The 16,748-nt window shown below is 39.9% G+C and overlaps 1 protein-coding gene across 1 annotated transcript in view; it reads left to right on the top strand.

Annotated features, from left to right (window-relative positions):
* The first annotated feature begins 11,158 nt into the window (after positions 1–11,158).
* rnaseh2a (ribonuclease H2, subunit A) overlaps positions 11,159–16,748 on the top strand; it is an 88,949-nt gene continuing 83,359 nt past the window's right edge. The window contains exon 1 of the mRNA XM_055204467.2: positions 11,159–11,227. The gene's annotated coding sequence lies outside the window, so the exon portion shown is untranslated. The remainder of the gene's footprint in view (positions 11,228–16,748) is intronic.

Raw genomic sequence — 16,748 nt, forward strand, 5'->3', positions numbered from 1 at the left:
TAGCTGTGGAGTTGCCTGCACGGCAACCCCCGGGCACCAGCAGAGGCACAGACCACAGCAAGGACGCTTTGGTGCGAATAACCTGTTTTTCTGCAAAACCAATATGAGACGGAGTAGACTTGATGTGTACTTATACACGATACTCAACGCCTGCTCTCGGTTAACACTTTGCATTTATTTATTCTACTGGTATTTATTCATCTGGTATTTAATAAATTTGCTATTAAGATATCTTCAACTGGTTGAGGGGCATACAATGCACATATTACCCAGCATGGGAAAGTTCAGTCTTAACCTGAGGCTTGTTTAAGACCCACAGCTTTCTGCTGAAACCTCACACAAAGACCTAAAAAGGCCAAATCATGTTCTGTCGTACTGGATCACCGCAAAGTGACCTTATCAGCTGAGCACACTGCCTATGGCGTTTGGCCCAAAATCTGCTTAGGGTCACGGCATATTTCTGGCTGTTCTTCAGGCGATGGGCTAATTCATAACAGTGTCCTTTACTACCAACCAAACACGCCAGGCACACAAAAAAGCGACTTCATTGTGTGCCATTGTGGAAAATTCAATTGTCTGGGTTTTCATTTGAATGTTTTTTTTTAAAGACTAAGTTCCGCCTTCAATTGGTCCATCTATCGGCAAACAACCCAATCAACTGCGTAGCATGGATTGCTTATCTCAGCTTTGATTGGTTGATTGTCAACCTGCTTGTTTGGCCCTTGTTACCTGCTTCCTGGAAGCATTGACTGGGCGAGAGGTCAAAGTCCTGGGTGGACGCCACCGTTTGGTCACTGTAGGACAGTATGGGGTGCTGACTTTGGCTCTTTGGGATCTTTAGCAAGGTTGGTATCGCAGCCCGGGGTCAATAGGGCAGATGCTGGGTAGGGGTCCTTGGCGTGTTAAACAGGATAGTTGGATTTTAGATGGCAAAATGAGTTTGTGTCCTTGGAAGGACTGTACAAAGACATTGAGGTGAGCAGATATGTAATACTCATAACAAACGATGTCAATGATAAACACACATTAAAGACACTTTATATACTTACAGTAATTGGATTCTTCTGGGGCTCCTGGCTGAACATGATCAACCATTATTGTGATTTTACTTGAGGGCATACAATGTAAACATGACTGTTTTAGTTTTGGCTGACTGTATCTTGGACTGTGTCTTGTTGCTTGCTGTGTACCAACAAAAGAACTGGTTTAATAAAATGATTTTATAGCGGGAGTTTTGTTGACTTTGTGACTCCTGACTGTGAGGCTTTTGTTTTAAACACTTTTATTTTTGGATGACGTCCTGATTATTTAATGGCTGTATTTTTCTGCCGTCTGGTTTTTATTTTTTTCTGCTGATTCTGCTCTGAGTCTTTCTTTACTCAGTCTTTCTTTGTCTCTTTCTCATGCTTGTTGTTTTCAGTGGCGGCCTGACTTCTTTTTTTCGAGGGCACTCGATGCGAAGTTTGTCACAACATGTATGTAGCCATCATGTGTGTGGTTCCTTTTTTAAAAATATGTGTTCTGCGCATCGAGAGATCCTGTGTGCATAACGTGTCTTGTCAAAATAAGGGCCTGCTGCAGATGCGTCTAAAGGGTTTATGATAAAAGAGACGCTTGCGTTTGCCAGATATTCGCATAATTATCAGAGTTTACTGTTACATGATTGTCTTGCGTGTATTTTGTGAACGTGAGCGTCTCTTTTATCATAAACGGTTTTGACGTGTGTTCACCAGTCACTTATTTTGACAAAACACGTGATGCACATGGTTCACATTACGCAACAAACACATATTTTGAAAACGCAAGCAACACACATGACACTCCGAACACTTATTTTGAATTAGTGCCCCTTGGATGAGCAGTCACGAGCCGCCACTGGTTGTTTTACTAACACTTTTTAAATTAAAGTCCATTTAAACACATTATAAATGTTAGATATATATTGCTGAAACATGTTACAAAGACTGTGAACTATATAATACTGAATTGTGGAGTTAAACCTCAACAGTTTTTCCACATTTCTGTGCTCAGCATTATTTGGGGGTGGCTAAAACAGTGGCTCGATGACGCTCTGGGGTCACCGCGCATGGCCCCGCCCCTAACATAATGGCAAATGACAGCAGCTTTCCCGTGAGTGGGCGTGGTTTCAGCACCAACGGCGGACACGCCCCCAGCGTTTGAGAGCAGATAATTCTGCATGTTTTCTGTTTTAAAAGATTTTGATAACTTGTTTGTTTTATTTTATTTTTTGGCGTTTTCTTGATCATTCAAATTTGCCTGGGTGGTTAATATCACATTTTTCTGTGATGACACCAACTGAAATTTAATATCGGGCTTTATTGCATTTACAGCAATAAATGTATTCTCTATTCTTTCATAAAACATGTACAGTATTTATGTAAAGATCACAGACATCAATACTTTGAGCTGATGATATTATGAAATATCAAGAACTGTTTTAATATTTAATATGGCGAATAATAATAACACGCTATATGCCAAATAATGTTTCGGCATCTTTCTTCATAAGATTTTTATTTTTAAATGTGTTTTATTAAGAGTCCTAACACTGTATTGCAAATGAAAAATAAATACCTCAAAATAGTCACAGGAACATTGGGGAAAATATGGGGAAAATTATGTGTGTACATTTTCTTGTGGTCCAGAGAACATAAACATGACCTAAACTCTAGTATTTTACATCCAGATAAGGTTATAAAAGCACTATATACTAATAATGTAGTATAATGACTGTGAGCTATAACAAAAAACAAATATTCAACTACCGGTAAGAATAAATGTCACGTTAAAATAATTCATCTTGAGTTAATCTTTTCCAAACCAAAAGTATAAATTTAAGACACTCAAAGAGAATTTTTTTTGTCTGAATATTATACATGTATAGTAAGTATATAATGTAATATTCCTAAATAAATAAATAAATAAATAAATATATATATATATATATATATATATATATATTTATATATATATATATATATATATATATATATATATATTCTAAATTTTCTTAAACAGAGAAAAGCAAACCCTGCGACAAAAGACAGCATAAGGACAAAAGAAGTGAAGAGTTAATTGTTTGGCATTACTGAAAATCATTTGGCAATAAAATTTAAGGGAGACAATGAATATTTATGACGACTTGCTGAAGCTACACACACACACGAACCCTCCAACACTTGGTCACAGCACATGGAGAGCCAGCTGTTGCCGACTGACCCGAGCATCTGCAGTCTTAGAGAGAATGGGAGATTAGAAACAACAGTCGAACTGTGACAGAAATTCTCGGTGTTGTCTGTCACTCATTCAATCAATCCATCTATCTATCATTTTTGTTGAATAGTGCCTAATGTAGGCTATGCTATGTGACGTAAATATGGCATAGCTGGATCTTTTTTCTCTGTAACTTAACTATACTAAGACACACACAAATACACCACACCCAGCTTTCTCTCGTCTCGTGAGCGCCAGCGCTCGGGCTATGATGCCAACAGTGCAAAAACTCATGCCCAGACCTTCTGCTGCCCCAGATAGCTGTGTGTGTGTGTGTGTGTGTGTGTTTGTGTGTGTGTGTGTGCAGATGCAGAGGACAGTGGGGATTAGTGAACAGAGCTCTACATGCAGCCTGCCTCACATAAACATAGCATATTTACTATGTAGTACTCAGTAATTTTTCCGCCATTAAAAGTTTACACAAAGAAAATAATAGTACTGACAAATATGATTGAAATCATGTGGAAACATAACATAACAGTGGCCTTAAAAAGCTGTTTTATTTTAAGTGGATCAGCCCCTCGAGGGGGTTGTTATATTCAGATGACATCACCTACCAGTCATGTGCTGAACTTTGAGTTTCTACAATAACAGCAAGAAATGTTTACGTTTAATCAAAATTATTTACCAAATACAAATCCACCAAAACAAACTCCATTGGTTGAACCTAAACTCGTCTTAACGTTAGTCTAAACCGATCCAAAAGCCAGTTTACATTTACAATAATCCACTTAGTAGATGCTTTACTCCAAAGCGACTTGTAGTGCATTCAAGCTATACATTTTAATAGTATTATGTGTGTTCAGTGTGAGTCAAACCCATGACCTAATGCAATGCTCGACCAATTGGGCTACAGGAACTACAGAACTAGTTTAAAACCTTCTTAAACTCCCCTTACTTTATTAACTGGAATGGGAGAAAGAATTTAATATCAAAAAGTCAACTGAGTTCAAGGTTAGCTGTTTAATTGGATTGCATTTGTCAACCATGCCACATTTACTCCATACATGACTCCATACATTCACATGGATAGATGTGAATAAGAAGCATACAGAGCAGAGGGACTGAATTTTATGGATGGACGGACAGACATATGGACAAACAGACGGATAGACAGACAGACATACAGACAGGCGGACGGACAGACGGATAGACAGACGGGCGGACAGACAAACAGACCAACATACAGACAGACAGACATATAGACAGGTGGACAGACAGACGGAGAGACAGGCAGACAGACAGACAGACGAAAAGGCAGACAGCCAGGTGGACAGGCATACAGGCGGACAGACATGCGAACAGGCAGACACACGAACGGACCGACCGACATACAAACAGACAGACAGACATGCGGACAGGCAGACATATAGGCAGACAGGCAGGCAGACATACAGGCAGATAGGCAGGCAGACAAACAGCCAGACAGCCAGATGGACAGACAGACATGCAAGCAAACAGGCTGACAGATTGAACAAATAGATAGCCTACACCTCTAAACTGGCATTTGCCACAGTTCACCATCCACCTGCATCAGGGCATCATACAGCTGTAGGCCTAACTGTGGTTTATCTACACCTAACACAATGTACGTGTTAAAAGGATTGGAGAGTTAGGCGCTTCGTGGGTACGGAGGCATTGTGTTAGTTCAGTGCCGCTAAGTGAATTAAAAGGCATCCGAGCGTGCGGCCCTATCAGCTTCACAATAGCGGCTAACCGTGAGCTTCATCTCACAGGAGAACCAACTCTTCCGACGCCAAGAGTTAGCTTAAACCTGTAACAGGCCCTGAGCGAGACAGAAGGAAAGGCCAGTAGTTGACGCTGTCAAAGCAGTTAAACGCATGCCGCCGCTGCTTCTGTGAGCGCTCAAGACGCTGCCTGATGCAAGGTGCTTATTTAGCGGAATTAAAAGAGCACTAGACAAGACTCTTTTGTGGCAGCAGCTCCTGGTCTAATCTGCCTGCGCCTCAACGGACACACAAGCACACATATGCAGAGCTAAAAATTGGGCACCAGGCCCATATTACTTCAGGCTATATGGAAATCTACCATGACAATGTTTGAAAGAGAGAAACGTATAATTTTCTAACGTATACTCTTCACTTTTTTGTGTTTGCCAAGCAAATACATGTAAATTTGAACTGCGGTAAACACCAGTTAGCAAATCATGGTGTAACAAAGCTCTAAAGATCTGTAAGCTGAAAAACATTTGATCCTGATAACAAGAGAAAGAAAGATACATACATATACACACTTTTAAAAATAAAAGTACAAAACCTCTAACTGGGGTGGTGATGTTTTAAGAAGTACACATTTGTAGCTAGAAATGGGTGCAGGCAGTCATACAGACAGACAGGGCAGATAGACAGATAGACAGGCGGAAAGACAGATGGACCAGGCGGACATACCGACAGACGAACGAACTAACATACAGACAGGACAACAGACAGATAGACATGCGGACGGAAGGATAGACATGCTAACAGACGGATAGACATGCGGACAGGCAGACTGGCGGAATGATGGACGGACCAACATATAGACAGGTGGACAGACAGATATACAGATAGATAGACAGATGGACAGGCAGACACCCAGGTGGACAGGCAGACAGACGAGCGTACCGACATACAGACAGGAGGACAGACGGATAGACATGCGGACAGATGGTTAGACATGCGGACAGACGGATAGACATGCGGACAGCCTGGCATACAGACGGGCACACGAACGGACCGACCTACAGACAGATAGACAGGTGGATAGACAGACATACGGATAGATAGACAGACAGGCAGACAACCAGGTGGACAGGCAGACATACAGACAGGTGGACAGACAGACATACGGATAGATAGACAGACAGGCAGAGAACCAGGTGGACAGGCAGACATACAGACAGGCACACAGACGGATAGACATGCGGACAGGCAGACCAACGGGCGGAAAGACCAACCAACATAAAGAAAGATGGATAGACAGCAGGGTCCGAAATTAACACCCGCCAAGCGCCAAATGCGGGTAGATTTTCCGTTTGGCGACTAAATTCAAAAGGCTACCCGCCACACTGGCGGGTGATTTTCATATCCAAATATTAATGCAATATAATGTTTTTGCCAGTAACTCATCTGGGACCGAGGTGAGCTAGCCACAGAACGTCTCTACGCTCCAAGTCTCGCACTAGACACGGTCTGTTGCTAGCTAGTACTGCAGGTAACTTGCGGTCTGCAGCTATCTGCTGCATATTAGCTATCAAAATGCATCCCGCCCTGCCCGTCGGGCTATCTTGACTTATAGGGAGGAAAAAATATATTTAAATGCTTATGCATTCTTTCACAGATTTGGATGGGTAATAATGGTGTATGAAATTCAGGCATTGGGAATTTAAATTACGTTTGAGCGCACGCTCGAGTTTTACTTTCACTTTCGCGATCGCGCGAAAAGACGCAGTACAGGAAGCAATCCGTCATGATTTGTCATGGATTTGTTTGGCAAATCCTCCAACTTCATCCTGTCAGTCATTACTATCCTCACGTAAGAAAATTAAATCTCTCGCAGAAAAATTTAAAGTGATATAGATTGTACGGGCAGTTAATAGAGTGACTCTGTGCAGAATCTCTCTTAAAGCGACAGTAGCCCCTGTTTTTCTGATTGAAAAAATGATCCAATCTGTAACTGGATGATCCAAACTGTGAGTTTTGTGACCCACTAAACCACTTTTAAATGGTGATTAAATCTGGTGTGTGGGGATGAGCAGGAAAAGTTGGTTTACATGGAAATCCAGTCTTTTTGTTTGTTTAAAAAACAACAGCATCAAAACAACAACAAATTTGTGTTTTGATAGATGTTTTGTCTTAATATTCTACATTAAAAGTACTGTATTTTTTATTCGGGCTACTTGCATTCATTTTGGGCTACCAAAAACTGAAGAGTGCCTGCCCAAGGGCTACCAGGGATTTTGAAATTTTGCGAGCCCTGCCATGAATGCAGCAAATTAAATTAATGTACATGTGACAAAAAAGGCTGTTTATTATTCTGGCCGGTAAAAAATGTGTTTGGCTGGTGGATTTTTTCATCTACCAGTCCCCGTGGCAGGTGAGCCAAAAAGTTAATTTCGGACCCTGATAGACAGGCAGACTGACAGACAGACAGATGGACAGACAGACGGGCAGACAGACAAACAAACAGACAGCCAGGCAGGGGGACAGACATACAAACAGGGCGGACAGACAGAGAGACAGACGAACAAACAATATAAAAAGACAGACAGATTGACAGATTGATAGATAGACAGCCAGGAGGATAGGCATACAGGCGGATAGTCATGCGGACAGGCAGAGAGATCGACGGACCAACCTACATACAAACAGACAGACGGATAGACAGGCGGACGGACAGACGGATAGACATTTGGACAGACAGACAGACGGACAAACAGGCAGACATACAGACAGACAGAGAGACACACAGGCAGACAAACAGGCGGACAAACTGACAGACAGACAGGCAGGCAAATAGACAAACGGACCAACCAACATACAAACAAACAGACAGACGGATAGACAGGAGGACAGACAGACAGACAGACAGACAGACAGACATGTGGACAGACAGACATGTGGACAGACAGACGGAGAGACAGGGAGACATACAAGCAGACAGAGAAACAGACAGGCAGACAAACAAGCAGACAAACTGACAGACAGAGAGACAGACAGGCAGGCAGGCAAGCAAACAGGCAGACAGATGGGTGGACAGACCAACCGACATACAGGAGGGTGGATAGACAGGCGAATAGATGGACAGACAAACAGACAGCCAGGCGGACAGGCAGACGGACAGACATACAAGCAGGGCAGACAGACGAACAAACAATACAAAAAGATATACAGCCAGGCAGATAGGCATACAGGCGGATTGCCATGCGGACAGGCAGACGGACCAACCGACATACAAACCGACAGACGGATAGACAGGTGGACAGACAGACAGACGGATAGACATTTGACAGACAGACGGAGAGACAGGCAGACATACAAGCAGACAGAGAGACAGACAGGCAGACAAACAAACAGGCGGACAAATGACAGACAGGCAGGCAAGCAAGCAAGCAAACAAACAGGTAGACAGATTGAACAAATAGATAGCCAACACCTCTAAACTGGCATTTGCCACAGTTCACCATCCACCTGCATCAGGGCATCATACAGCTGCAGGCTTAACTGTGGTTTATCTACACCTAACACAATGTACGTGTTAAACACATTGGGTTAGTTCAGTGCCACTAAGTGAATTAAAAGGCATCCGAGTGTGCGGCGCTATCAGCTTCACATTAGCGGCTAACCGTGAGCTTCATCTCAACCAACTCTTCTTACGCCAAGAGTTAGCTTAAACCTGCGACAGGCCCTGAGCGAGACAGAAGGAAAGGCCATTAGTTGACGCTGTCAAGGCAGTTAAACGCACGCCGCCGCTGCCTCTGTGAGCGCGCAAGTGTGTAAAGTGCCTGACGCGAGGTGCTAATTTAGAGGAATTAAATGAGCACTAGACAAGACTCTTTTGTGCCAGCAGCTCCTGTGCCTCAACGGACACACAAGCACGCATATGCGAAGCTAAAAATGGGCACCAGGCCCATATTACTTCAGGCTATATGGAAGTCTACCACCGCAATGTTTGAAAAAGAGAAACTTATACTTCTCAATATGCATCTTGCACACTGTCTAATCTTACAGCACTGCGGTCGTGATCGTAATAATTCCTATTAGCACTTTGTGGTTTTGTCGTAGTGCTCGAATCGCTCCCCGAGCTATCAGATCAAGCAAGCGTCGCACCACAACAAATCCCTTGTTTTGTGTGTTTGCCAACCAAATACATGTAAATATGAACTGTGGTAAACACCAGTTAGCAAATCATGGTGTAACGAAGCTCTGAAGATCTGTAGGCCGAAAAACACTTAATCCTGATCATAAGAGAAAGTGATGCATATACACACTTTCAAAAATAAAAGTACTGTAATGTTTAGTAAGGTTTCAAAAGGTACACATCAAAAATACATACAAGCACATCATATACAGTCATATTTTTCTCTAAAGTCAAATTAAAGTTATTGTTTACATACAGTACGAAATGAGGCCTATTTCAGGAATATTGTATCATTCTTTTAATTGCAACTAATACAATTCCCATTATTGTAATGTGAACAAAAATTAATTTTTATACCCGTAATGAGTTTAAAAAAAATATTTTCATTGTAAAGTATTTAGTTGTACATCACTTGTATTTGTATCTTTGCACTGTATTTACCTTACACTTATTTTAAGTACAAACTAAATGGCGACAGTCATTTATTCAAGATCTGGTTTCAGAATCACAGCTTTCTTTATTTGATACAGTCATGTCTAGAGAAAAGGATACACCAAAATGTCAGATTTGTTTCTCTTTTTCTGTTTGTTACTCTTCCCCCGCCCCCTTTTTTTTAACACCCTATCAATTTCTCTGTACCCACTTATTTCCCTTAATAACTTTCAAAGGTTGCTGGGCAACATGTTGTTCTTTTTTAAGTAACCATGGCATTTATTTGGCATACGGTACCCTTCTCGCTGAGAACATGGGGGTTGCCATGGTAACGGTGGGCACCTTATAAAACAGACTATTGTGTGTGTGTGTGTGTGTGTGTGTGTGTGTGTGTGTGTTGTAAAATACGATGCCAGGTCCCTTTAAGTCTTAGGCACTCTAGATGCCCAGAATGTTGAAAATCCTGGGCTGCATTATAATGGCTACCACACATGTAATAGCAAAAGTCTCACAGATTTTTGTTACGAGAAAGTGAGATATCTGTTGTTTTACAAGATTTCATCAAGATATGGTTTGTTTTACTTTTTAAACACTGAACACCAAGATTTATAACCATTCTGTTGTGTTCGAGGTCTTAAACTTCAAGGATGACGCTTTAATCTTATGAGAACTAATCATAATTTTAACGTAATAAGACACTTCAAACATTTTCCATGATAAATACTGAAGAAAAAGAGCATCATATATCCCACATAAAATATTACTGTACTATACTTTAGTATTTACTATAGTAAACTGTAGGAAAAATTCTAGACATTATAATATTGCTATACTATTTAGTACAGTTCAGTTCAGTATCAATTTACTATTGTTGATACTACATATTACTTTGTTAACGCAAACAAATCGAAATGATTACTAAAGTGTAAAAATAACTATAATATATTACTACAATATTCTGCAGTATTTTATAAAAAAAAATAAGATCCACATTTTCGAGTTTTTAGTTGGTGGTGACAAACGAGTGAAATTCACAATAGTTGTCTGGCGCCCTCTTGAGGATTTAATGATTCAGTACAACATTTCATTTATAAACGACAAACAAACGTGTAGGCCTATGTGCAAAGTTGCTGAATAAAATTAGAAAGGATTTTAAAGCAGTTTATTTATTTTAATCGATCTAGCTAGACAGACACACTTTGGCTTTTCTGAAATGTCATGGAGCCTGACTAAAATTTCACACAACGTCAGCACTGAAAACATTTTTTCACGTTTGAGCTTTTGACAAACAAATGGTAGAAATCGGCGCAAGATCATCACAGAACGATGGTAAGTTGTTTGCTTTATCAAATTTCAACCTTTGTGTGAGAAATACATTTTAAACACTTACCAGCTCGTTTGTCGATTTCACCTACCGTTAAAACTGCGAGCAACTTCCGGTGTTTTCCTCAGGCGGTAAAACAGTGACGATGAAAATTCAAACAGGTTTTCTAAATGTTTACACGTCCTATTTTTTTCTTTTCATGGTCAGAGACATAAAGTGTACATTAATTCATGTTGTTTAATATTATAGGGCCCTATATTCGGGATCGGAACTTGACAGCTGTTGTCCTAATAACGGTTTCGTGAAAATGACGTCAAGGTCTGTATCTTTTTTCTCTTTTTTTTAGCAAAACTGCAGAAAGACAGACATCTACAGATAAGATTTCCAAAAGGTCATTTGGGGTCAAGTTAGGCTTTGGCATGTGGGGTCAGGGTCTAGCACATACAGATGGAGCTCAACACTGAATATATTTGAAAGATGGGCGAAGTGGCCAAGTAATGCCAATATGCCATCTGCCTCATACACACAGTCTTTCGTTCATAAACACATCCACTTATCTGAAAACAAACACATTTTAGAGGTATATAAAGAGGTGTTCATATTTAATCTCTTCACACAGTTTAAACACAAGAAGAATAAGAGCCTCCACTTCTCGGTTCTCTTGTTAAATAGAGTCGGTGCCAAATACAGGAGAGAGGAGGCGTTTTTAAAGACAGGGTTTTAAAAGACAGATCAACTCAGCCGTCTTGCAGGTGTTTCTATCAAAAGGCTCACCCGACAGAGCCAAACTCAGCCTGGCAGAGTCTTAATGCTCACTGACTACTGTCAGTCTCGGGAGATGCATATCATTGATAATGTCTGTGCATGTGTGAGGGTTTGTGCTGCACCTGTCGGATGGTGCAAGACAAGAGATGAGAAAAGAAACCATCTGTGTTTCTAAAAAACAGAAGAGGAACGAAACATAAAGTGGAGGAATATTCAGGATCTGGATATGATTTTACATTAAATGCTTTGTAAAAATGCAGAAAATTAAGCAGCATGGGTTACAAGGCTGGGCTACGGGGGGCATTGCCCCCCCCCAGATTGACATACTCTTTAAAAAGTTCCTAATGTATAACATTTAGGTGCAGATATCTATACATTTGGTACCATGTATAACTCCAAGGTACTAATATGAACTCTTTGGGACAGGGATTAGCTTAATCCAGGACTAGGCCTTTGTTTAATTAGGAATATAACTAGTTTTAACAAACATGCCTTAATAAAAACATTACCTGTGTGCATTTTGAGGCAAAACAAAGGGCACTGATGTTTTTTTTTTTTTGCACATATAAGATTAAGGTCTGAACTTACTATAGCCATTATTTTAGAATATTTAATAAATATTTCCTATAGAATTATTTACATTTTTTAGATTAGCATTATCAAAAATTATCATTACCGCAACATGATATTATATTAAATATATGCATTTACAAAGTCATGTTTCGGTAATGAGAACTAAAAAGTTGTCTAGGTACTATGACAAACAAAATTTCAACTTTTATCTGGAGAGAAAAAATATGAACTGCTTACCTGGTAGCCATCTTGTGTGTCACAGTCAATTATGTCCCTTCCAACAATTTTTTTTAAAATGTTAGTTCCTTGAGGGCTTAAACAATGATTAAAAATTGTTGCGGAGGATGAGAAAATTTTTCTTGGACACATTTATATTCCTTATCATTGTCTCTACATTTACCAATGATCACCAAATACGACGTGTTTCTTTACTGTAAATGTTTATAGTATAACATGCACTGAAGCTTTTTATTATTATTATTTTTTATTATTATAAATTTTCCATGTCAAAGAACCCAAATCCAGTCATGGACACATTGCGGTAATGAAAATTTTCCCCTTAAATGTGGAAAAAACAACAAAATTGGTTTGTATGATATAATTTGAAATCATGTGCAAAATAGTATGTGAAGAGATGTTTGTAACAGTATGCTTCTTATTTTGATACTCTCACTTTGCATTTACTTTTTTTATCAAAATGTTTCATGACACCTCATAAGTCTAATTTCACGAGAATCACCCAACTGAGTATTTGCTTGGTCATCTTTTATGATAACATTTGCAACAGGGTTAATCTGTTGCGCTTGCAATCAGCATACACCTGCTATGCTAAATAGTCCAAATGATGTCACGTCCTGTGCTTTGTTTACTACCTTATTAGGGCCTTATAATAGAATTTGTCTAAAATTCCCAAAACATGATGTAGGTTTATATCAGCAGAGTTACATTTTGTTTGATCCTAATTAGATCTGTAGCTTTATTTCCTCTCCCCCTATGGTAACTTTAACTATGGGTGACAAGGGCACCTTGAGTTGCAGATGTTCTTGTTGATGACAGATGGTATTGGCATCATCTGTGTACGTCTGTGTATGTGTGCTAGCATGCTGGCATATCGTAGGGACATTGGGCAGAGCTCATACAGGCTTATCACCACCTGCACCCCTTAGATTCGAGCTCGAGAACCCTTACCCACTTCTGTATGTGTTTGTGCGTGGGGCAAAACACGAAATCCGTAACAAAGCACAAAATTATTCCAAAACCATTTTATATTGGCAGTGAAAATATAAAATATCGATGCCCAAAAACTATTTATCGAAAACTGGCATTTTTGTGACGTGAATGTGAACAAAACAATCTGGATTCATAGTGAATCATGATTGCGGTGTTCGATGTTGAACGGCGGTCCAGGGTGTGTAATTGATAGCAGAGAAGCTTTAATTGTCTCATTTATCTTCATGCAGACAGTGCAGGGCCGGTGGAGCGATCTCTCTAACCTGGCCAGCAGATTTAGGCAAAGTGAGCAGCAGATGACATCCAGCAATAACGCAGGCCAGAATCTCTCAACCATTTTATTTCTAGCTAGTGGTCGACTGATATGGGTTCTTCGATGGCCAATGCTAATATCTGTAGAGACCATGGTGGCTACATGCAGATGAAATGCCAAATACTGACTGATTTATATATCTATGAATCTAACTCTATTAATATTTTGGTAACTTTTATGAGGATCTCCTGACAGAAATGCAATATAATATACATAGCTATATTATCAGTGGTGTATAAAGACCTTACATAATGAACTGTATTGTTTTTATTACCTTACCGTATTTTCCGGACTATACGTCGCATTTATTTAGAAAATTATTATTCTTTTGGGGGGCATTCTGTTTGTAAGTCTTTCTCTGTTGTCTGTAAGTTAATGTTTTAGTTAACAGTTTTTTTTCAGGGGTAGGCTATATAGCGCCCTCTCGTGGCTGTAGACAGTAATGTTTTCTTTTGGTTTATGTTAGTCAGTATGAATTAATTGTGGCATATAAGTCGCACCTGACTATAAGTCACAGGACCAGCCAAACTATGAAAAAAAGTGTGACTTATAGTCTGGAAAATACGGTAGTCATTTTTATCTACATAGACCGCGGCTCCCATTACATGGAAGTCGCTGTCATGTTTCTGCAGTAGGCCTTAGAGTGCGTTTTGTTACTACGTTGTCTCTGGCAATGACGTGTTTGTCCTGTGTTGGCTTTCGTAGCTTCTCTATGCTAAGAATCTACACACTGGACCTTTAAAGTTGACCTTAAAGTTGTTTTTGTTAACATTAGTAAATGCATTAGTTAACATGAACTAAGATTCATAAATGTAGATGTATTGTTCAATGTTAGTCCATGTTAATCATTTCAGTATTTACCAATACTTTTTTTAAAATAAAAAATCATAAATGTTACATTTACATAGACACTTTTAGAAAACAAATCGACACACTGCACCTTTAAATAATAAAAGTTTTGACAAAAACAGGTGATGTTTAAAACTCGGCACACATAAATAATATGAAACAAAGCGATTTATCGTAAACTGTTAACTGTTAACTTATGGGAGTACTTCGACTCGGCGCAGTAACACCCTCCCTCTCCCATTATGAGAGTGAGAAGGGGAGCAGACTTTTCAGGCGAGTCGAAGTACTCCCAAAAGTGCTATTACGCCATAAAATATAGTTCCTCTTTTAAATCCGCTTAGAAAAGCGCTACGTTTTATTTTGTACCACCAAATTTGCTTGTATAACTACTCGTCTTAAATAGGAAAAACGTTGATGTGTTTGGTCACTTCTAGCTTTGTCTCTGGATGGTACCGTTGAATGAATGGGGCTAAGCTAAATGCTATCGAATCGTCGCAGCGCGCTCCAACGCTTACATGCACCCACACAGATGATAGAGGGATGTATCAACAATTCTTAGTTAAGGTAATAACATATTTTAATATTGAAAATGAGTAGACTATTCCTTTAAATCACTCCTCAACTTGGCCCATATTTGTTTTCACCGTCGCAAACGGAAATACCTATAAGGCAGGTTTTTTTACCTGACGGTAGAGGTTCTGGTGGACTAATCACAGAGTTGCGCTCGGGGTAGAACTGACGCGCTATTAAAAAATTTGCGAGGTGCACGTCAGGCTACGCACAGGCTACGGATAACCTACGGCGTAGAGCTTACGCACGCCTATAAATCGGGCTTTAGGTGTAAAAAAGGTGTATTCCTCTCACTGTGGCTAAAAAGTGCAAAAGTTTTGCACGACATCTTTTAACAAAAGACATTTTAAAGCATGCGGATGTCACTCGGTACAGCATTCCGAGCTTTGTGATTCTGGAATCAGAGTCCCAAATCAATTAGCGATTCTCTGGAGTCAAAATGACATTCGGAAAGCATGCTCATCTGTGCCCAGTTTCGTTCTCGCCGCACTCCGTTTCGGCACAATCCGAGAAACAAAATGGCTCCCGCGGGCACTTCCCGCATCTCTGAGAGAGTGATGAATTCTTAAAGAGAATTCCATTTCCTCTTCCTCTTTCCCCTCTTGGACTCAAAAGCCATGTGCCACATGCTGAAGAAAAGGAAAATAATGAGCTGCTTCTCATTAAAACCTGGCATACGTTTCTATAACCCTTAATGCCTCTCATTTCACCTCCAAGCTGGGTTTGAAATTAAAAAGTATTCATCATTATTTCTCTGCTTTTAAGTCTCTCTGTATGCAATATGCGTCATTTTACCATCTAGGTTAACTATAAACCTGATATAGTCTGGATATGGATTGTTTTTCACAATATTTGTGGGTGCCATGAATATACGAAAGCTTGTTTCCGCCATGTTGTAAAAAATAATAATAAAAAATGGCGGGAATGGGCTTCTATACATGAATGATAGCACACATAAAAATTAAGAAAAAAGTATTTTAAATTATTTAAATGAATCAACTATTTTCGTAACTATTTCATACTGAATTCTTACCATAATTGTTTTCTCAGAACTCATCGCAATGAATTATGGGATTGTATTCGCCACATGTGCCGCGCCTTAGATTTTGGCCAGAAATAGGTGTCGTAGTCCCCATGATGCATTAAACTGCTGTCTAGGTAAGCAGCTTAGCAGGTTTTGGAACGGAGCCCTCGTCTCTGCTCTCGCAGGGTAAATGAACACAGCTATTCTGATGCCAGCAAACTCTGCCACACATGGACACTGAGCTCTAAAACACGGCACGGTGAGGAAAATATGACATCAGGCAGGGCTACACAAGATGCTTTCGCCAAATGCCTCACTTTAATTATACTAATGAATACAATTACAGTTGCTACGTGACATCACCTACATCTCACAGGTCTTCGTCTGCACGGTCTAATGAATATGTTTGCACATTCGACAGGTCAGAAGAGGAAGCGCCAGCGTCCGCCTTTTCTCGTTCAATTTAATATTCTTGTGCCATTTCAAAATGATTAGTTAACCGTGTGGCCAAATTA

Source organism: Misgurnus anguillicaudatus, chromosome 3 (assembly GCF_027580225.2).
Source record: "Misgurnus anguillicaudatus chromosome 3, ASM2758022v2, whole genome shotgun sequence".
NCBI lineage: Eukaryota > Metazoa > Chordata > Actinopteri > Cypriniformes > Cobitidae > Misgurnus > Misgurnus anguillicaudatus.